This window comes from Ornithorhynchus anatinus, chromosome 1 (genome assembly GCF_004115215.2).
Source record: "Ornithorhynchus anatinus isolate Pmale09 chromosome 1, mOrnAna1.pri.v4, whole genome shotgun sequence".
NCBI lineage: Eukaryota > Metazoa > Chordata > Mammalia > Monotremata > Ornithorhynchidae > Ornithorhynchus > Ornithorhynchus anatinus.
In genome coordinates this window covers 15,504,706-15,528,204 of record NC_041728.1, presented here as the reverse complement: position 1 = coordinate 15,528,204, position 23,499 = coordinate 15,504,706, and the positions used below count along the sequence as shown (strand labels likewise).

Sequence of the window (23,499 nt, the reverse complement as noted above, 5' to 3'; positions counted from 1 at the left end):
AAAATATTACTTAAAATGGAACCAGTGACATGAGATCACTCTCTACCTCACAGGGACATCATGAGGGAACATAAAATACTATCTGTTCAGTTGTTTGGAATAAAGGTGGTTTAACAATTCAAGCTTTTGCTTCAGTTTATTCTTTCAGCCATATATCTCTCCCATGCAAACTGATCCAGTAAACTGTTCCATTCCAGATCCCCAACTACATCCCTCTAAAAGAAACTCCACATCCTCTGTTTGTATTTGAACTGGTTTCTATCCCCTGCTACCTCACCCTCTAGATAAGACTGATTGCACATTAAAATATTTCTGAGTCCTGTGTGGAATGGGGACAGTGTTCAGTCTAATTTCACTGTACCTGCCCTACAGTTTAATCATTCATTCAATCATATTTATTGAGTGTTTACCCTGTGTAGATCACTGTATGAAGCGCTTAGAAAGTACAGGTTCTCTCATTCACCCCACACATCCAATTCGTCACCAATGTCTGCCAGTCTCACCTTTACAATATCGCCAAGATCCGCCCTTTCCTCTCCATCCAAACGGCTATCTTACTGGTAGAGGCTCTCATAATATCCCGGATGGATTATTGTGTCAGTCTTCTCTCTGATCTCCCTTCCTCCTGTCTCTCCCTGCTCCAGTCTATTCTTCATTCCTCTGCTCAGATCATCTTCCTGCAGAAATGCTCTGGGCATCTAACTCCCCTCCTTAAAATCCTCCAGTGGTTGCCTGTCAACCTCTGCACGAAACAAAAACTTCTCACTCTGGGCTTCAAGGCTCTCCATCACCTTGCCCCCTCCTACCTCTCCTCCCTTCTCTCTTTCTACTGCCCACCTCACACACTCCGCTCCTCTGCTGCTCACTTCCTCACCATCCCCCGTTCTCGCCTATCCCGCCGTCAACCCCTGGCCCACGTCCTCCTGCTGTCCTGGAATGCCCTCCCTCCTCACTTCCACCAAACTAACTCTCTTCCCCTCTTCAAAGCCCTACTGAGAGCTCACCTCCTCCAAGAGGCCTTCCCATACTGAGCTTTCCCTTTTCCCTCTGCTCCCTCTGCTGCCTCTCTGCCCCCACTTCACTTCCCTCCCCTCAGCTAAGCCCCCTTTCTCCCCTTTCCCTCTGCTCCTCTCCCTCTCCCTTCCCCTGCCCTCAGCACTGTGTTCATGTGTATATATATTTTATTACCCTATTTATTTTGTTAATGAGGAGTACATCCCCTTGATTCTATTTATTACGATTAAGTTGTCTTGTTTTTGTCCGTCTGTCTCCCCCGATTAGACTGTAAGCCCGTCAATGGGCAGGGATTGTCTCTGTTGCCAAATTGTACATTCCAAGCACTTAGTACAGTGCTCTGCACATAGTAAGTGCTCAATAAATACTATTGAATGAATGAATACAATCAGCAACAAATAGAGACAATACCTGCCCACAATGGGCTCACAGTCCAGAAGTGGGGAGACATATCATAACAAGTGAACAGACAGTAATACAGTAAGGACTTCACAAACACCACAATCATTACCACTACTGAAATGTTTTGCTGTCTTATAATAACTGTGGCATTTGTTAGTGCTTACTATGTTCCAGGCACTGAACTAAGCAATGGGTTGGATTGGATATGGACATGGTCCCTGTCCAATACTGAGTTTATTCATTCATTCACTCAATTGTATTTATTGAGCACTTACTGTGTGCAGAGCACTTAAGCACTTTTGAAAGTACAACAATAAACTGACACATTTTAGTCTTTGTCCTCATTTTACAGATGAGGTAACAGGCAGTACAGAGAATAATAATAATAATAATGATAATTATGGCATTTGTTAAGCACTTACTGTAATAATAATAATGTTGGTATTTGTTAAGCGCTTACTATGTGCCGAGCACTGTTCTAAGCGCTGGGGTAGACACAGGGGAATTAGGTTGTCCCACGTGGGGCTCACAGTCTTAATCCCCATTTTACAGATGAGGGAACTGAGGCACAGAGAAGTTAAGTGACTTGCCCACAGTCACATAGCCGACAAGTGGCAGAGCTGGGATTCGAACTCATGAGCCCTGACTCCAAAACCCATGCTCTTTCCACTGAGCCACGCTGCTTCACACTTACTGTGTGCCAGGCACTGTACTAGACTGTGAGCCTGTTGTTGGATAGGGATTGTCTCTATCTGTTGCTGAATTGTACTTTCCAAACACTTAGTACAGTACTCTGGGCTCAATAAATATAATTGAATGAATGAATGAATAGAATGGATACAAGCAAATCAGGTTCATTCATTCATTCAATAGTATTTATTGAGCGCTTACTATGTGCAGAGCACTGTACTAAGCGCTTGGGATGAACAAGTCAGCAACAGATAGAGACAGTCCCTGCCGTTTGATGGGCTTACAGTCTAATCGGGGGAGACGGACAGACAAGAACAATGGCAATAAACAGAGTCAAGGGGAAGAACATCTCGTAAAAACAATGGCAACTAAATAGAATCAAGGCGATGTACAATTCATTAACAAAATAAATAGGGTAACGAAAATATATACAGTTGAGCGGACGGGTACAGTGCTGTGGGGATGGGAAGGGAGAGGTGGAGGAGCAGAGGGAAAAGGGGAAAAAGAGGGTTTAGGCTGCGGAGAGGTAAAGGGGGAATGGCAGAGGGAGTAGAGGGAGAAGAGGAGCTCAGTCTGGGAACGCCTCTTGGAGGAGGTGAGTTTTAAGTAGGGTTTTGAAGAGGGAAAGAGAATCAGTTTGGCGGAGGTGAGGAGGGAGGGCGTTCCAGGACCGCGGGAGGACGTGACCCAGGGGTCGACGGCGGGATAGGCGAGACCGAGGGACGGCGAGGAGGTGGGCGGCAGAGGAGCGGAGCGTGCGGGGTGGGCGGTAGAAAGAGAGAAGGGAGGAGAGGTAGGAAGGGGCAAGGTGATGGAGAGCCTCGAAGCCTAGAGTGAGGAGTTTTTGTTTGGAGCGGAGGTTGATAGGCAACCACTGGAGTTGTTTAAGAAGGGGAGTGACATGCCCAGATCATTTCTGTAGGAAGATGAGCCGGGCAGCGGAGTGAAGAATAGACTGGAGTGGGGCGAGAGAGGAGAAAGGGAGGTCAGAGAGAAGGCTGACACAGTAGTCTAGCCGGGATATAACGAGAGCCCGTAACAGTAAGGTAGCCGTTTGGGTGGAGAGGAAAGGGCGGATCTTGGCGATATTGTAGAGGTGAAACCGGCAGGTCTCGGTAACGGATAGGATGTGTGGGGTGAACGAGAGAGACGAGTCAAGGATGACACCAAGATTGCGGGCCTGAGAGATGGGAAGGATGGTCGTGCCATCCACGGTGATAGAGAAGTCTGGGAGAGGACCGGGTTTGGGAGGGAAGATGAGGAGCTCAGTCTTGCTCATGTTGAGTTTTAGGTGGCGGGCCGACATCCAGGTGGAGACGTCCTGGAGGCAGGAGGAGATGCGAGCCTGAAGGGAGGGGGAGAGGACAGGGGCGGAGATGTAGATCTGCGTGTCATCTGCGTAGAGATGGTAGTCAAAGCCGTGAGAGTGAATGAGTTCACCGAGGGAGTGAGTGTAAATGGAGAACAGAAGAGGGCCAAGAACTGACCCTTGAGGAACTCCAACAGTTAAAGGATGGGAGGGGGAGGAGGCTCCAGCGAAGGAGACCGAGAATGACCAGGCAGAGAGGTAAGAGGAGAACCAGGAGAGGACAAAGTTCGTGAAGCCAAGGTAAGATAAGGTATGGAGGAGGAGGGGATGGTCGACAGTGTCAAAGGCAGCAGAGAGGTCAAGGAGGATCAGAATGGAGTAGGAGCCATTGGATTTGGCAAGAAGGAGGTCATGGGTGACCTTAGAGAGAGCAGTCTCGGTAGAGTGGAGGGGATGGAAGCCAGATTGGAGGGGGTCTAGGAGAGAATGGGAGTTAAGGAATTCTAAGCATCGATTGTAGACGACTCCTTCTAGGATTTTGGAAAGGAAGGGTAGTAGGGAGATAGGGCGATAACTGGAGGGGGAAGTGGGGTCAAGAGCGGGTTTTTTTAGGATGGGGGAGACGTGGGCATGTTTGAAGGCAGAGGGGAAGAAGCCATTGGAGAGTGAGTGGTTAAAGATAGAAGTTAAGGAGGGGAGGAGGGAAAGGGAGATGGTTTTAAGAAGGTGAGAGGGAATGGGGTCCGAGGCGCAGGTGGAGGGGGTGGCACATGCGAGGAGGGAGGAGATCTCCTCTTAGGATACTGCAGGGAAGGATGGGAAAGTAGGGGAGGGGGTTGGTGGGGGGGAGGGGAGAGGCGGAGGGGTGACTTTGGGGAGCTCAGACCTGATCGTTTTGAATTTCATGAGGAAATAGGTGGCCAGATCATTGGGGGTGAGAGATGGGGGAGGGGGAGGAACAGGGGGCCTAATGAGAGAGTTAAAGGTCCGGAACAATCGGCGGGGGTGACGGGCATGGGTGTCGATGAGGGAGGAGAAGAAGCTTTGCCTGGCGGAGGAGAGGGCAGAGTTAAGGCAGGAAAGGATAAATTTGAAGTGTGTGAGGTCGGCTTGGTGCTTGGACTTTCGCCAGCAGCGCTCAGCAGCTCGAGCATAGGAGCGTAGGAGGCGGACGGAGGAGGTGATCCAGGGCTGTGGGTTAGTGGAGCGAGAGCGGCGGAGGGAAAGGGGGGCGAGAGAGTTGAGATGAGTAGAGAAGGTGGAGTTGAGAGCGGAGACCTGATCGTCGAGAGTGGGAAGAGAGGACAGGGCGGCAAGGTGAGGAGAGATGCTATTGGAAAGACGGATGGGATCGAGAGAGCGGAGGTCTCTGTGGGGCAGTAGCGAAGATTTGCAGGGGGAGGGAGTGTGAGAGATGAGGCAGGTGAGAAGGTTATGGTCAGAGAGAGGGATTTCAGAGTTGGTGAGGGAGGAGATAGTGCAGCGGTAGGAGATGACGAGATCGAGGGTGTGACCGAGTCGGTGAGTGGGCGCGGTATGGTGGAGGAGGTCGACAGAGTCGAGGAGGGATAGCAGGCGGGCGGCAGAGGAGTCGTCGGGTACATCCGTATGGATGTTGAAGTCTCCAAGGATCAGAGTGGGCAGAGAGAAGGAGAGGAGGAAGGTGAGAAAGGGGTCAAGGTGGTTGAAGAAGTCGGAGGTGGGACTGGGAGGGCGGTAGATGACAGCGACAAGTAACTGGAAAGGTTGGACACAGACCCTGTTCCACTTGGGGCTCAAAGTCTCAATCCCCATTTAACAGATGAGGGAATTGAGCCCCAGAGAAGTGAAGTGACTTGCCCAAGGTCACACAGCAGATAAGTGGCAGAGCCGGGTTTAGAACTCATGAACTTCTGACTCCCAGGCCTGTGCTCCATCCACTATGCCAAGTGACTTGCTCAAGGTCGCACAACAGACAAGTGGCAGAGCTAAGATTAAAACCCAGGTCCTTCTGACTTCCAGGACCATGCTTTATCCACTAGGCCATACTGTTTCTCCAGCAGATAAATGTGGATTCCACTACCTTACTGCATGTCAAGCAAGTGCTCTATCATTTGAGCTATTTCCCCAATTGCCATTTCAGCATTTAAATGCGACAACCCCCTAACACTTTTGCACATTCATTCATTCAATCATATTTATTGAGTGCTTACTGTGTGCTGAGCACTTACTAAGTTCTTGGAAAGTACAATTCTACAGTTTGGCAAGAGATAGGACAATCCCTGCCCAACAAAGGGCTCACAGTCCACACTCTATTATTTCTTCCTATTTTTCCTTCTTTTTTTTCTGGTATTAGTTAAGCATTTACTACGTGCCAGCCACTGTAATAAGTGCTGGGGTAGGCACAAGGATATCAGGTAGGACACAGTCCATATTCCACCTGTCTTAATCCCCATTTTACAGATGAGGTAACTGAGGCACAGAGAAGTTAAGTGACTTACCCAAGGTCACAGAGCAGGCATGTGGCAGAGCTAAGATTAGGACCCAGCTCCTTCTGACTCCCATGCCTAAACTCTATCGCCTAGGCCAAGCTGCTTCTCCTATTCAGTCTGTTTAGCATTTATCTCCCCTGTCAGATTGTAGGTTTCTTCATTTCAGGGATCATGTCTACTAATTTTATTGTACTCTCTCAAGTAGAGAGCTCAGTACAAAATAAGTACTCAAAATATTTTTGATTAGTTTACACTGCTCTTCCTACAGTAATTAAATATCTTTGTTTTTAACGGAGGGAAAAACGTTTTTCATCTTACCTTTTCCTGCAAAATCTAAATGGTGCTTATGAAAGAGCCACACTGTTGTCAGTTTTTAATTCCTGCAGTGATAACCAGGTTTTTGTAAACCCTTATATCTATTTTACACCTTAGCTCTATTGCAACAATATCAGGCAGAAGAGAAGTGACCAGTAAGAGAAAGAAAACAATGTATATAATTAGGCCAGATTTTTAAAGGGTAAGAGACTGTGTTTTGTTTGAAGAGAAACTATGTCCACACAACAGTTACTTATGAATTATTACTGAAGGTAAGCCACTGAAGTAAAATTTATGTTCAGAACTTGTTCCCCTGTACCTGTATTCATGAATTTTGTCCAAAGCATCCCTGTAGCCTGTTTAAGGATTACATGGTTAGTTAAAAACTTAAGTATCTAAAACTTGTTTAAATTGTAATTGTGAATTTTATAATCCAGAGAAGCAACCAGATGTGAACATCTTATTTTTTTCTTGCCTGACTTATCAAAACTTCAAAATTATGGTTGAAAGTTGGGACAGTTCCAGCCTTAATCAATACGCTTGTAATCAAACACAGCCTAGGGTGTTTTGAGTACTGTAATTACTTTGTGGATTTTATAAAAATGACTTAAACCTAATGGGACTGGAGAACATGGGTATTTTTGAATTCACATAAATTTGGCAGAAGTTAAAACGAGCCATTGGAGTTCAAGCTGAGTGAAGACAAGACATATTTAGCTTTGGATATGAGAAGCAGGACTGTGAAGTGGAAAGAGTCCAGGCCTGGGGTACTGGGGAACCTAGGTTCTAATCCCACCCTGTTTCATGCCTGTTGTGTGTTCATGGGCAAGTCACTTGACTTCTCTTTGGCCCAGTGGTTTCATCTGTAAAATTGGGATTAATACCCATTATCCCTCCTACACAGACTGTAAGCACTTTGTGGGATCCTACACAGACTGTGAGTACTTTGTGGGGCAGGGACTGTGTCCAGCCTGATTATCTTCTATCTTGGCATATAGAACATGCTTAACAAATACCAGTATGTTTTAAAACAACTAATAATCCAATCATACCCCGGACATAACTGTAATCCAGGTGATCTACAGTGAGAGGGGCCTAGGCTTCAGGCTACACTAAGAACTAAGAGATGAGGAGGAGAATGACCATATTCTGCAGAGGGCTGTTCCTGAGTGGTCACCACAGACAGCCACCTTTAATGGCAACATCACTGTCTATTGTCCCTGGCCCGATGCACTCTGGGGCAATATAATCATTGCCCTTTCTCCCAGGAGTGAGGCAGTCATCAGTTTCTGCACTCTGTGTGATTCTAAAGTGGTAGCAACTATTCTTGCAGATAAACTGATGGAAGCAACCGATGGGAACCTTAAGCCACTGAACAGTGAATTGAAGTAGTAAAGGTAGATGGCAAAGTACTAGCTTAGTCCAAACCAGGATCTACTTTTGGGTAGCATACGAGGCATTTTCCATGCTTCCCATTCCAAAGCCCTTCTTTCAGTCCCAATCAAACCCTTGCTATGCCTGAAGCCCAGTTTATGGGTTATATACTAAATCATTTTCTGAGCCCCATCTGGACTATGGTACCTGTCGGATGGTCCAGTTTAAAGATATACCTCTGTGGAGGCAATTCAAAATGTTTGATTTTGGAATATTTGCTTGGAATAATTTGTGCCTCTTTAATACCACTCTTTCCAAATCTTTACAGTATGGTAAGACCTCATTAAACTAGATAAAAAGGGAGGAAATCCAATCTGAATTAGTGAAAAATCTGAGTACTGTAGAATTAGGAATTAGTAATATTAGTAATTAGAATTAGGAAACTGTAAAATCTTTAGGTCTTTTTGTCTTTGTTCATTTCATACTGTGGACATGTGTCTACTCTATGTCAGGATCTCAGTGGCTAAATTTAATTTTAGCTTCCTGGTGTTTGTCCTTTATGTTCTCTTTGGCCATTTCTTAAAGTTTTTAAGGGCCCCTGAAAATTCAGGAAGTAAATTTCTCCCTACCTCTCTCCTCTCTTCCCCTTCCTTCCTCTCCTCTCCTCAATTCCTTTCCCCTCCTCTTCTTCCTTTTTTCTTCTCCATCCCCCTTTACTGCTAAACCTCCATATTTTTTGCAATTTGTGACCTAATTGAGGCTTTGGTTGACATAGGCTAGATCAAATATTTATTTCTTTAGATCAAAGTTAGGATTCTTTTTAACATAAATAAACAGAGGAAATAGGAAAAAAACCAGGAGTTTAAATTACTATGAATTCTGGATTAGGGGAACCTGAGTTGATTAGGTTTTACTGTGGCTAATAGCTTTATGATTAGCATTGACATCAGACCAACTAGCTGCTGGTATCTTGCCTATTCCTTGGGCACATCTTAAAGAATAATTTGTGATGTGCTAGCCATTTTAGAGTCCTTAGAGATTTCTCCTAAATTGATCAGGTTGATTAAAGCTTCTGAAATGTTCATCTGGGTTCCTCAAGCATTAAAGGCGTAATTTGTCTGGACCTGATCTGTTTTAGTGGGCTTCAACCTTTAAATAATCATTTATCTTATTATCGTTGAGTTGTTCAGCAACCTGACACCTCTTTTGGAGCTAGAGATGCATGCTGCAACAAACATACATTCACCAAATGAACATAGTGATATAAAATCAATTACTTGTATCGACATTCAGTTTTTCATTTTTACTGTCCTATCCTGTTATAATTTTGATTTGGTTTTCTCCTCATTGAGCTATTTAAAATACTAAGAAATGTTTAATTTGACCATTGTAAATTAAATTTTAAAAACAGCTTTGATATGTGTAGTCAGTCCACTCTCAAATGAAATAAAAAGTTTATAATAATTGTGGTATTTGTTAAGAGCTTACTTGATAGATACCATAACCTGTAAATAAGCACTAGATAGATGGAAGATAATTAGGTCCGACAGATCCCCTGTCCCTCATGGGGCTCACAGTTTAAGTAGGAGGGACAAGAGGACTTTAATCCCCATTTTACAGATGAGGAAATTGAAGCAGAGAGAAGCTAAATGACTTGCCCAAGGTCACACAGTAGGTAAGTGGATTAGAACCAAGGTCCTGTGATTCCCTGGCCCATGCTCTTTTCAGGAGTTAGGCAAAAAATTTCCCTTGTCAACCATTTCTTCCTCTGGAAGAATCGGCAGTTCTTTGGAAAATTTAGTTTGTCCTAACTGCCCAACCTAAGACTTCACAACTCCATTGGAACTGGATAATAATCATACTGATAATAATAGTCATATTTGTTAAGTGCTTATTGTGTGCAAAGTACTGTACTAAGCACGGGGGAAAGATACAAGACAATCAGGTCCCACATGGGAGTTGTAGTCTAAATAGGAGGGAGAAGAGATATTCAATCCCCACTTTGAGGGAACTGAGGCACAGAGGAGTTAAGTGCCCAAGGTCACATAGACAAGTGCCTGAGTTGAAATTAGAACCCAGGTCATCTGCTCCCAGACCTGTGCTCTTTCCAGTAGATAACACTGCTTCTCAGGGCAGGTCCACTAAGAATAATAAATTATACACCACTGGATTTTTCTTGACCTGCTTTTGCATCTTCAGATTTAGCCTCTGTTTATTTCCTTCACTAAAAAGAGTCCCCCCGTAAAACAGTGCTCCTCATACCACTCTTGCTGATAATCATCTTTGTGGTTTACAGTTAAAAGCGTCCTGAAACAGGTTCCTCACATAGGCAAATACTCCCTTGTCACCAATTGCTTAACTTCCAATTTGTGCAAATTTCCTTTTTAAGACAACTGACCCAAAGCACACAATTAAGGAGGATTAGCAGTGTCTATCAAGAAGTATGGAGACGGAACAAAATGTGAAATTGTTTTTTGTTTTTTTTTTACTCCCAAATCTCTTCTTAGGAGAGACTGGTAATTCTGTTGAACTGTATAGCAGTTCTCTTAAAAAGAGAAACACATCAGTGCAACTGAATTAAGTAATTTGGATAGGTTGCATTTCTCAAGTTGAATGCTGAGTATTCTATAGGAGGAACAAAGAAAAAATGTCAGTAGTATGGTAAAATGTAGAAAGTCAAATTCTAGTAAATAAATACGGAGTTTGGGTTATTCCTAAGTATCTGAAAACTGTAAATTTCCTACATTGAAAACTGACCTCAAATTAAGCTCTTTTAATCTGTTTAACCTTCTCTTGGATGTTACCAGTTCATAGCTCTGGGTACGTTAGATTATTTTGCAATTGAATTCCTCAATCTAAATAGAAACGAATCTTGCAATATGATTTTGATTAATTGGAGCTGTCTAAAAATAAAAATATACCATGGTTACTGCAATTTTAGGATCCTCCTCTGGGCTACGTTCAGCTCTCATTCTGCACACAAAATTCTCCTTATTATCCCCAGTCTGCACTCCTTTTCATATTTGACTTTTAAAATATACACAGTGGCTTTCTGACTGAAAAATGAGTCCCCATCCACAGTAGAGATGATTACTTGGAATGCATATATCCACTGTGATTGATGTAGCTTTATTTTGAACCCTTTTAAAACAGATTGCCCTGAGGAAAGGATACCGTATTTGCAAAAGTCAAACTATTATGTCACCGAACACTCCCTATGTGCTTGTTGATGCATGAAGCAAACCATCATGTCGCCCTGGAGGTACCTCCATTTGCATTACAAGGTATCTTCACAAATGTGTCCTATTTCTCCTGTTCAAAGTCTTTTGCGCTGTCCAAAAGCTTGGCTTTTGCTTTTCAAAAACCGTTCTATGACATTCCTAAAACCATTAATGACGGGGTTGAATTTATGGGACCGTGACTCTAATGACTGCGATCCACTGTATCTTACCTATCACCTACCTCCCTTCTATTTCTTGCTCCCAGAAGCAGTAATAACCTGGTTTGCCCTAATGAATTCATTTCAATAGAAGGCAGGGGATTTGAAACCAAGTAACCACACCCTGGCTATGGAATTCCCAAAACTCCCAGATCACTATCTGAAATTTACCATCTGATTCATAATGTACAGATAGCCTGAAGAGGTGCATGTTTACTGCATGTGTGCTTGACTCCTAAGTGCTCTTCATTTATTACTTTATAAACTTATCAATTAATTATCCAAAGGACTGATAGAACACTTACACTATGTAGAGCACCATACTAAGTGCTTGGGAAAGTACAGTAGAGTTGGAAGACACTATTTCTATACTTGAGGAGCTTACAATCTTCCTAGGGAGACAGACATCAAAATAAATTGCAGGTAGAGGGAAGCTACAGTGTTTGAAGACATGTGATTGTGTCTGACCTGTTTATCTTGCATCTACCCTAATGCTTAATCCACTGCTTGGCACATTGTAAGTGCTTAACAAATACCAAAATTATTATCGTACGTTATTGTCTACAGGTGATGGAATGGGGAGTGGGTTGGGGATTGTGTTAAATACCTAAGTGACTAGGTAGTGAGGACTTGAGTATAGTAGGTGGGGAACTAGAGTGGGTAGATGAAAAAATTCAATAGGGAAGGCCTTTTGAAGCCATTGTGATTTTAGAAGTGCTTTGAATTAGGGAGAGCAGTGGAAGTGATGGGGCAATGGATTTATGTGATTCTTTCATGGTAAAAAGGGAGAGAGAGAGAAGGGGATTCCTGTCTGAGTAGGAGGGAGAAGGAGGCCTGCCAACATGCCATTGGACTCAAAATATTACAGCAGCAGACAGGTGGGAGAGAAGAGAAAATGGACTGGTGGGGGGGGGGGTAGTGTCTAGATCACTGGGCTCTTCTTTCCCAGGTAATAATAATACCATTAACAATTGTGGTATTTGTTAAGTGCTTACTATGTGCCATGCACTGTACTAAGCACTGGGGTGGATACAAGCAAATCAGGTTGAACACTGTCCTTGTCCCACATGGGACTCACAGTCCGTATTCCCATTTTACAGATGCGGTAACTGAGGCCCAGAGAAGTGAAGTGACTTGCCCAAGGTCACACAGCAGATAAGTAGCAGAGTCAGAATTTGTACCCATGACCTTCTGACTGCCACATCCATGCTGTATCCACTACGCCATGCTACTTCTCTGATGTAGGGCTTGTGCCATGGCTGTGGGTGGGAGAGAATAGGTGGGGGGCATAGGGTCACCCTCCAAGAGAGTGAAGGACTCTCAAGGATACAGCAGTGTGAGGAAAGGAAAGACAACTAGCAGAGCCTCATTTCTGGATGTCTTGCCAAGGTTTACATCCGATGCCATACGTGACACTCAACAGTGCCACTGTCAATGAGCCAGTGACACCATTAAAATTCTATTTCTAAGAAAAGAAATTATAAAAGAGAAGTGATATTAGATTACCAGTGTGACTAAGGAAAAAACCCAGGGGTGGGATTCACAAGATTGGGATTTTAATCCAAACTCTGCTACTTGCCTCTTATGTGACCTTGGGGAAAATCACTCAATTTTCCTAGGCCTTAGTTTCCTCATCTGTAAAATGGGGATTAAATGCCCATTCTTCCTCTCCTTAGATGGTGAACACCTCCATATAGGACAAGGATTGGGTCAGATTTGAACTGTATTGTCTCTATCTCTACCCTTCGGCACATAATAGGTGTTAAACAAATCCCACAGTTCAAATTGTTATTGGTATTATTATAAATTTCCTGTAAAACTTCATCAAAAACCCAGAATAAATGAGAAAGACATTTTAAGGAGTTATTAAAAATCCAGAAACATATAAGAAAAGGCATACCCTACGAGAAGCACTGTGGCTTAGTGGAGAGAGTCCGGGCGTGGGAGTTGGAGGTCATGGGCTCTAATGCCGGCTATGACACTTGTCTGTTGTGTGACCTTGGACAAGTCACTTCACTTCTCTGGGCCTCAGTTCCCTCATCTATAAAATGAGGATGAAGACTGTGAGCTCCACGTGGGACAACCTGAATACCTTGTATCTACCCCAGTGCTTAGAACAGTGCATGACAACATAGTAAAATGCTTAAGAAATGCCATAATTATTATTATGTATGATGCCAAATTGTGTGCTATTGAATTTCCACTTCAATCAGCTGGACACCACAAACACATCAATTTAGGAGTTGCACTGGAGCGTTGCAAAGTTACTCATTCTGTAGTGGCTGGCATGTGTTATGGTCAGTAGGTTGGTTTCAGCTATTGAAAAATCTGTTCTATTAGTTGCCTTCTGCACAGCCTACATAATGAAACACAAAATGGAACTTCACAGACTGTATTTATATGCAAAAAGCAACAGCGGGTTTGAAAAGTCAGTCTTAGCATTCTAGCATTGTAATCAGATTTTTTTTTTTTTGGATGTAAGTGTCTCAAAGGTTAATTTCCATGATCATCATTTTCAACTCACTCTTATTCTTATCAGTTATATTTAGTGGCAGATTGCAAGCTTTCCTTATTATCTTGTTAAATCAGTAGGTGAAAGCCTTTCAAGGCATCTCTTTTTAAACATCTTTTATTAATGCTAATATGCCAGATGGGAGAAATTAAAATGGTTCTGTTCGTCATGCTGCCACTACCCACAATTTTACCACATCATTTGCTGGTTAAGGAAGCATATGAAAATGATAGGTAGAGTACCCTGTTGTAAAAGTTCAGAAATCCTGGAACTCCTCATGAAAGAAAAAATGTTTCTTTATTTGGGTGAATGAAAGTGCCATATTCCCAAACCAGTAGACTAACAATAGCCAAAATCAAATGCAACTCATTGGACTAGGTTAGTTGAGTTGTCTTTAGTGGCTTGTCCTTGTTTGCCCTCCTATTAAATACCAACATCGAGCCAGAGCAAACTCACCACACACAATAATAATGCCTGTTGATCCACAAGGCTCGTCTGCTCTATGAAACAGAGCTAATTTTAGTCTCTTCCTTTCCTCTGTTTCCCCTCATTACCCTTTGGGAAACACGCCGCTCCCCCTGAATGGTGGTTTCCTTCCTTTCCCGGTCAAAATCTGGCCAGTGGGGACAACATGTTTTGGAAGATTCTAGAATATCCTACCCTGAAGTATTTTAAAAATAGATTAGACCCCCCCCACCTGCCCAGCTACCCAGGGAATTTAAATTAAAACCTGAGAGAAGAGGAGGATGATGAAATGTCATTTTTTGGTCTCTACTGGATCCATAGTTCTATCACCAGCATTCATAGTTTTCGACATGGAAGTATTTGAAATTTCTAGCACGGGGGTGGAGCGGTGATGTATTTTATTTAAAAGGTATGTGACTTTTATTTGTTCTAAGCATTCACTGGATGATATTTTTCCTAAATCCCGATTTAGATGTCCTGAGGAGGCAACATTTTAAATGCACCTAAATAGAGATTACTGAGAATAAAGTCAGCTAGTGAGGAAGAACTTGGAGAGAACTATATCTAGGGTTAATTATTCATCGAATTTCCCTGTAAATTTACTGCTGATGCAACTTTGTCTATTGGAACTAGCTAGAAGGATTTCAGTTTTTAATATACACTGGAACTGTGTATATTGTATTAATTAACTGGAATTGTACACTTAAATATTGAATGTATATGAAAATTCCTTTACCATTTATATCATTGAATGTCAAAGTAGTGATGAACTGCTAGAATTCAGGATGGCAATGTTAGGACTTGTCTATTTCAAATATATTTGCATTTTACAAATTGTCCTCCACAATTTGTATTTTCATAAAAACAACATACAGTGTTGTTCAACTTCTGCCCTTGTAATTTTAAGACTGCTTTCCCTTCTCCACAGTCTGCTAAATCCTTTTTTTTTCTTTTTTATGATTTTTGAAGAGAGAAATACAAATAACTGCTTTAAATCCCTTAGCCCATTGAGACAGCCGTACTGGATAACTTTCAAGAAAAACCAGGACTCAGACTCTGAGAAAATGTTAGCCAAATAGAATAAGTGGAGATTGGAAGTTTTGCTCTATGGGCCTTAGTTTCAACACTCAAAAACCATAGAAACTTTTCCTTCCTGACTTCAAAAAAAACCACTAGAAAACCCAAGAATTCTATTTATTCCTTATCATTATAGTGCTTTCAAACTTCAGTAGGCTCAGAAATCTCATTGATCTCCATCCATCAACAAATAACTGCTATTTACTGAGCACTTACTGTGTTTAGAGCACTTTACTAACTGCTCAAGAAGCTCACTGCAGCAGTTGGTAGACATGATCGTTGTCCTCAGGAAGCTTAAAGTCTAATCTCCAAAATTTGCATTTGTCCTGTTCCAATTTATTAATAATAATATTGGTATTTGTTAAGAGCTTACTATGTGCAGAACACTGTTCTAAATGCTGTGGGAGATATAGGGTAATCAGGTTGTCCCACATGAGGCTCACAGTTAATCCCCATTTTCCAGATGAGGTAACTGAGGCACTGAGAAGTTAAGTGACTTGCCCACAGTGCTACCATTAGTGCTACCATTGTCCAATCCTAGTATTTCACTTCCCCAAATCACTGAATTTTTAAAAAAATAATAATCCAGGGAAAGGCCTAGGGGAAATCTCCTTAAGATTTTACTCCCTCACCCTGATTCCCATAAATAATAAACAAAAGGGAATGGGAAGGTGAGAGAGACTATATTAGATATCTCACATGCTGACTGAATTATTTTAATGTATTTGCTCTCTAATTTCTCTTAATCCCTAGATTGGTGAGGTAGTATATGCTTTCATAGCTGCTACAGTTCACGTGAAAATAAAGAATTATTGGCTCAGTGGGAGAGGATCATGTGTTCCTCATCTGAAAAATGGAGATTCAATACTTCTTCTCTCTCCTACTTAGGTATGAGTCCCATGTGGGACCTGATATGTTATATCGACCCCAGTGCTTAGTACAGTGCTAGGCATATAATAAGTGCTTAACAAATACCACAATTATTATTATTATAATATGTGGATATGCCTCCATGATAAAAGGTCTTGTTAGCAAAAAAAAAAAACCCACCTCCTTACAGGAAATGGTCACAGAGTGTCAGCTTCTTCGAAATACAGCTAGACTCCAGTGGTTTCTTTCATCCCATTGTTTGGTCATCTTTCTACCACAGATCCATCATTCCCCTGTGTATTCTTTCTCAGGATTTAGTACAGTGCTCCACCTACAATGAAAGCTAAAAAAAATACTGTTGCTACTACCAGGAATTGGTTGGCTCCTCACTCTCCCCTCAATTACCCCACCTCTGAAAGCTATCAGATAGTCTACAGCAGGACTAGCATTAAGAATTAATGCTTTGTCCTTTTTTTTCAGCTAATAATCCTTGGAAATAGCTCCTTGAAGGAATTGTAAAATTACTTGATAATTAGGTCAGCTGATTCTTATTTCTCACCTTCTTTCTGCCTTCGAGTCGGACTCTGGAATAAGCTGGACTCTAGAATCAAGGTGAGTGGCCAATTTATAAATCTGGGGTTTTCAGTCTATTTTAGAAACTGTGCATCTGCAATCTCAAGAGTTTGCCCAACCTAAGCCCCACAGTAACACACCTATCAGTCTCATACAGTCCATCTCTCGCCCCAGTTTCTTATACTTCTAAAATCACATGGCCTCCAAGAGGCCTTCCCAGACTAAGCCCTTTATTTCCCATCCTCCCTCCCCTCTCTATCGACTATGCATTCGGCAGCATATCACTTCAGCACTTTGATATGGGCCCCATCCCCACAATATTCTCATACTCTATGTCTCATCCCTAATCTACACAAGAAATCTAACTTTCTTGTGGGCAGGATTGGGGATCTACAAACTATCACAGTGTAATTTCCCAAGTGCTTAGAACAGTGTTCTGCACATACCAAACATTCAATAAATACTGATAAATGATTAAGAAGCAGTATTGCCTAATGGGTAGAGCATGGTCCTGGGAGTCAGAAGGGCTTGGGTTTTAATTCTGTTTCCACCACTTTGCTGTGTGACTTTGGGCAAATCACTTCACTTCTCTGTGCCTCAGTTCCCTCATCTGTCAAATGTCAGCCCTACATAAGACAGGGACTGTGTCCAACCCAATTAACTTGTAGCTACCCCAGTGCTTAGTTCTGTGCCTGGGGCAGAGTAATTGCTTAATTATTATAGTCATTATCATTATTGATTTCTTCCATTCACACTCCCATCTAGATTGTGTTCCTACTTGCTCTTTAGTCATGTAGACAAAGAAACATAGTAATAATGATGTTATTTGTTAAGCGCTTACTATGTGCAAAGCTCTGTTATAAGTGCTGGAGGGGATACCAGGTGATCAAGTGCTCTCACCTGGGGCTCACAGTCTTAATACCCATTTTCCAGATGAGGGAACTGAGGCACAGAGAAGTTAAGGGACTTTCCAAAGTCACACAGCTGACTAGCAGCAAAGCCGGAATTAAAACCCATGATCTCTGACTCCGAAGCCCATGCTCTTTCCACTGAGCCACGCTGCTGCCGTCCACACATATACACACACCTACACAAAGCACACATACCACACCGACACTAAAATACCAGTTCACAGTATTCTGATGGAGTAGAGAGCAACAGCAGCAGTAGCAGACCAAATAACAAAAGAAAATGAGTTCTGCTTGCCTTGCTAGTTATGAGCTCCTGTTAAGCTCCCACTTTCTATATCCACTGTCTTTCAAAATAGTTTACAATAGGATTTTAAAGAATGCCTGTATGTTCATAAACCCCTGGTTGACCATCTCTGTGTCTTCCCTGCTTCCTGGAAAGAGATCACTGCTATATAAGTTATTCTTCTAAACCTGTAATTAGGCAACTACTGGTACAAATTCAGAGGTGGGATAATGCATCTTTTAGGGAAAGCTCTTACTGTCGGCAACACTGCCCTTCCTAAAATCCTTTGAAATTCCTTGCTGTGGCTGCTGAAATGGAAAAGGATCAGATAGGAGTTCAGATGGGGAAGAAGTTTATAGAATATTTCAGTTGGAAAGATCCTCTTTAGACAGTGTGGCTTGGCAGAGCCCTTATGAAGTGAAGGGTGGAACAATTTTCAAAGAGATTTGTTCCTCAGATACAATGGAACCAGAGAGATCAGGTTTCCAAATTTGACTGGACTCAAATTATGCACTTGGATGGCCTAAATGGAAAGAATAAACCAGATAATTGCTCAGTCATTCACTTCACTGGGGTTGTGTGAACTCATCCTATCAATCAGGCAGCACACATGATAGCACCACTGGTCAAGAACACTATGACTTGGTCGGATATGGAATCAAGAGTGCAGCCATGAGTGAAGTAAAGCCTTCTAATATCCCTTTAGGAGACATCTTAGTCCTTTGAGCAAAAGTTTTGGGGCGCCAACTTTCAAGTAATTACTTATTTCAGTTCTTCCATATTTACCCAGAGGCATTAAAGATAGTCTAATAACCCTTTGTCCGATGGATAATTGGTATAGAGAGATATGCCATGGGACTGATAATAATAATAATAATAATGTTGGTATTTGTTAAGCGGTTACTATGTGCCGAGCACTGTTCTAAGCGCTGGGATAGACACAGGGGAATCAGGATGTCCCATGTGGGGCTCACAGTCTTAATCCCCATTTTACAGATGAGGTAACTGAGGCACAGAGAAGTTAAGTGACTTGCCCACAGTCACACAGCTGACAAGTGGCAGAGCTGGGATTTGAACTCATGACCTCTGACTCCAAAGCCCGTGCTCTTTTCACTGAGCCACGCTGCTTCTCTAATGAAAACCTCTCCCAGTTTCATCCTAAACGTCTTCCAGTCACAAGATATGAACAAGGTGGGAAGGTAGAGCTTGAGCAGTAGACATTCCTCTAAATCAAGGGAAACATCTTCGTCTACTGAAAAGTAAATAGGCCTGGGAGTCAGAAGATTTGGATTCTAATTCTGGCTCTGCCACTTGCCTGCTGTTTGACTTCGTGCAAGTCACTTAATTTCTCTGGGCCTTGATTCCTTATCTGAAAAATGTAGATTAAATACCTGTCATCCCTCCCCTTTACACTGTGAGCCCTATGTGGGTCAGGGACTTTGACTGACTTGGTTATCTTGTATTTACCCCAGTACTTAGTACAGTGCATGCCATTTAATAAGTACTTAACAAATAATATTAGAACCAAATTCCTTGGTCTGCTAAACTTGCTCTTTCAGGACTCTGTTTATGCTGTGGGTTCAGAGACAATCTGAGAATGAAAGTTACAAGCTTCTACTAATGATTATAGAGAGCAGAATGTGATTGTTTTGTACTCTTTATGTGAAAATATTCCCCTCACAGATCCCAGGACTCCACAGGTGATTGGCCTGTACTGTGACCAACAGTGACACTAATTAGGCCCTGCCTAGCCCATTTTAGAGAGAAGCACTAGGCTAGCCACAGTAAAACATTTGTCCCTGTCATGAAGGCTATGGATGAGGGGAAGAGGATTCTACAAGGATCTGGGCAGCCTCATCAGAACCAAATCAATATCCGACAAGCCAACTGTCATGAGGTAATTCAAAAAATAAGAAGCAGTGGAAAACTGAGAAAAATTACTGGATCACAGAGGGATTTTGAAACAACAACCCAGTGAGAGTATCAAGCCTCAACTTATCACCAGCAGTAGAAAGTTCCACTTATAATAACTATAGTACTTATAAAGAGGACATCATGGATTCACTCAGTAGCAAACAGTGGCACTTTATAGACTATGTCATTATTTGACAAGGAGATCTGAAGGACATTCATTAAAATGTGTTCTGGAAGTACACACTCACAATAATACCTGTAAATGATTATGAACCTATTTTCAGAATCAATAAAGTGCTAAACACAAATGCTAATTGTGGTATTTGTTAAGTGCTGACTGGTGATGTCCTGTTTAGGTCGCTGTGACCCTTGTTTCCGATTGGCTGTCCTGCCAGACCCCATCAAGGAGTAGCATAAGCCAGAGGCTTTACCACATGGGACAAGCGTACCTTGCACTGTCCTTAGGCAAGAGTGGACTGGATTTGGGATGGAAGAACTGAACAGTGCCCCTGTACCCAAAAGATGCCTGAACAGAAGTAGTGATGTGGCTGAGCATGGGCTGTGTGTGTCAGGTTAGAAAAGCAATCCCACTGTGCTCTCTTGTGAATCCACATTATCTACATGGTTCATCATTTCCAAGAAGGGGAAATTATCGCAGACAAATGTTAAAACTGTAACTCACATCTACCGCCCTGCGAAACAAAGGCAAAGTGGGCTGCTTCAGTTCGTTGTCTTATTTTAGTCATTCTGAGTGACCTGGTCACAGGACATAATTAAAGCCTTAAGTGGACTCTAGACAGAGTTGGGAAATGAGTTTCCTCAGACCATTTCCTGCTTGTGATGTTGATGTCTATGAGTTAAATATGTACTGATTTAAAACCGTGCATCATATATCTATATATATATATATTCATGTTCCTGTATGGCAGAATGTTGCTTAGGGGCTTAGGGTAGGGACCTTCCCACTGAGGGAAACTAACCTCAAAACTCAAAACCTCTCACTAAGACAGTACGTATAATTTAACTGGCTGCAAGATGAAAAGACACATCTTAATTAAGATATAAATAGTAAATCACCTAAATATTGAGTGTATGTATGAGAATATATTAAACCAGTGACTAATACAAGCTTTTGAATCCAGGATAAAATTTGAAATTATTTCTTCAATTAACAGTCTACACTGACATTTTAAAAATATAACTTTTCTACATGTCTTTGTTTCCTTTTCTTGAACCTACAGATATGGAATATTTGATGGACTTGCTGCTATTTCCTTCTGCCAAGTGTGTTCACTTCTCTCCATTTTGTATTATGTCATGGTGACAAGGAGAGCAACTCTATAGTCATTTCTTTAGATCAAGTTGGAAGTGTCTGAATGATAAACCACGCTTATTTAAATAATATATTTTAGCATTACTATATTTTCACAACCTTTCATTTTGTTACATTTGCTGTTGGTTAGCCATTTGCAGCTTGTTGTGATGTCTCATACAAATCACACTTGTGAAATAATACATTATTTCAATATAAACTCTTAGGCTGTGCAGATTATGTGTATAACTCAGTCAAATCAATTTTCCTTCTTTCTCTCCACTATCTGCACTTAAAGGTCATTTTAGTTCTTTCCTAGATTATTTGGGAACAGAATGGAAAAGTGCTTCCGGCAGTCTCCTCCTGGATTTCCCCCTATGTTCCGGCTGGGAAGAGTACTCCCTGGATGTAGACCGAGTAATTGAATTAAGGAAGAGGGAGAATGGTATAAATCAAATGGAATTAGGTAAGGGGAAAAGGGAGAATTGTGAGGGTGTTATGTGTAATGGGTATGAAGGGTATGGAGGGCTCATATTAGGATAAAAGAAGGTGTTGATTGGAAAGGTTTAGGAAGGTTCTAGTTTGTTTCTGGGAGAAGGAAAGGAGATATGTATATATATATATCTATCTGCCAGAAGGTCTGAGGACCTGTCTTCTAATTCCAGCTTTGCCACTTGCTGGCTGAGTTTCCTTGGGCAAGTCACTTAGTTACTTTGTACCTCTGTTTCCTCATCTTGTAAAATAGGGATTAAATATCTGTTCTCCATCCTATTTAGATTGTAAATTCCACGTGGGACAGGGACCTTGTCTTGCCTCACAATCTTGTAATTTACCCCAGTACTCAGTACAATGCTAGACATATAGTATATGCTTATTAATAATAATAATAATAATGATGGTATTTGTTAAGCACTATGTGCCAAGCACTGTTCTAAGCACTGGGGTAGATGCAAGATTATCAGGTTGTCCCACATGGGGCTCACAGTCTTAATTTGCCTTTTACATATGAGGTAAATGAGGCACAGAGAAGTTAAGTGACTTGCCCAAAGTTACACAGCAGATAAGTGGTGGAGCTGGGTTTAGAACCCACGACCTCTGACTCCCAATCCCATGCTCTTTCCACTAAGCCATGCTGCTTCTCTTTGTTGATAATAATAATAGTAACAAATGCCATAATTATTATTATAAATAAGCTGCATAATAAGGGACTGAGTGCAGAGGATGGGGAGTGGGAGGGTGGTAGGTTGATAGACTCTTCAGTTTTGAAAATAAAATTCTTCACTTTATTAAGACCAGCCTGGGGTGACCATTTTGAACCCTTTTGCTTTATGGCTGGATCAACTTTTCTACCCTTCCCTACTTAGATTTCCTTTGATAATAAAGCTTATCAATGGGTAGGCTTTAATGACATTTGACTTTTAGATATTAATTTTTGTCAGTTTGTCACTGGACTCAATAAATAAACACTTTTACTAGATGGAGAATGAATAGAGTCTCTTGCAACTCCTCTCTTCTACCCCCATCTCCCTAGGAGGATTATCGGCAAGGGATGTGCGTGGAAGAGTTAGTAATTAAGAGGGAGGACCTGATTTTCATCCCAAGTAGTAACCCTGACTGTCAAATCTCCATAAGTTTGATTCAGCTGCACCCAAGCATTCTTTCACTGTTAATGGAAGCTGTTTCCATCAATCAATGCTATTTATTGAGCACTTACTATGTGCAGAGCATGGGCATTCTGGCTAAGGAATGAACAGATACTGGCATGGTTTCATGTGTCCCTGATCTGATCAAACATAAAAAATTAAGAACCTACCAATATCTTGCTTCTCTTTAATCATATCATCATCTTCATCAGTGGTTATTTACTGAGCTCCTACTGAGCAGATATCACTGCAGCTAGTAATAAAATGATAATAATGATGGTATTTATTAAGCATTTACTATGTGCCAGGCATGGTACTAAGCACTGGGGTGGATATAAGCAAATGGTTTTGGGCACAGTCTCTGTCCTACCTGGAGCTCCCAGTCTCAAGTCCCATTTTACAGATGAGGGAACTGAAGCGACTTTCCCAAGGCCTCACAGCTGACAAGTGGTCAAGTCAGAATTAGAACCCATGATCTTCTGTCTCCTAGGCCTGTGCTCTCTCAATTACATCATGTACTTGGGAGATTCCAAAAGAAGCAAGGTAAATGAGCCCTGTCCTGTGAGAACATTCAATCTAATTAAGTAGAAAAATTAATCAATTCATTTCTAACTTACCCATTCGCACATCTCCCTCCATCATCTTTCCTCTTACATTGTTCTCCTAGTCTGGAATTCTCTTCCTTCCCAAAGCTGACAGACCACAACACGCCCCCACATTCAAAGACATCTTTAACTCCTCCCCTTTTATAAGAAACCTTCCTTGATTAGTGTCCCACACCTGAAAATCATACAAACCCACTAACAATCTCTAGCTCTGAAACACTCATTAAATCTATCTGGACAACTTCTGCATATATATATCACTCAATTGTACATTCAAGTGCTTACTTTGATTACTCTATTTGTAAGAAAAAATTGTCTGT

At 41.9% G+C, this 23,499-nt stretch overlaps 1 long non-coding RNA gene across 1 annotated transcript in view; it reads right to left on the bottom strand.

The window, feature by feature from the left end:
* The window catches only part of LOC103171180, a 40,027-nt gene extending 16,738 nt beyond the window's left edge, over window positions 1-23,289 (bottom strand). Inside the window, exon 1 of the long non-coding RNA XR_486669.3 lies at window positions 23,192-23,289. This is a non-coding gene — a long non-coding RNA (uncharacterized LOC103171180). The remainder of the gene's footprint in view (window positions 1-23,191) is intronic.
* Window positions 23,290-23,499: the final 210 nt, after the last annotated feature.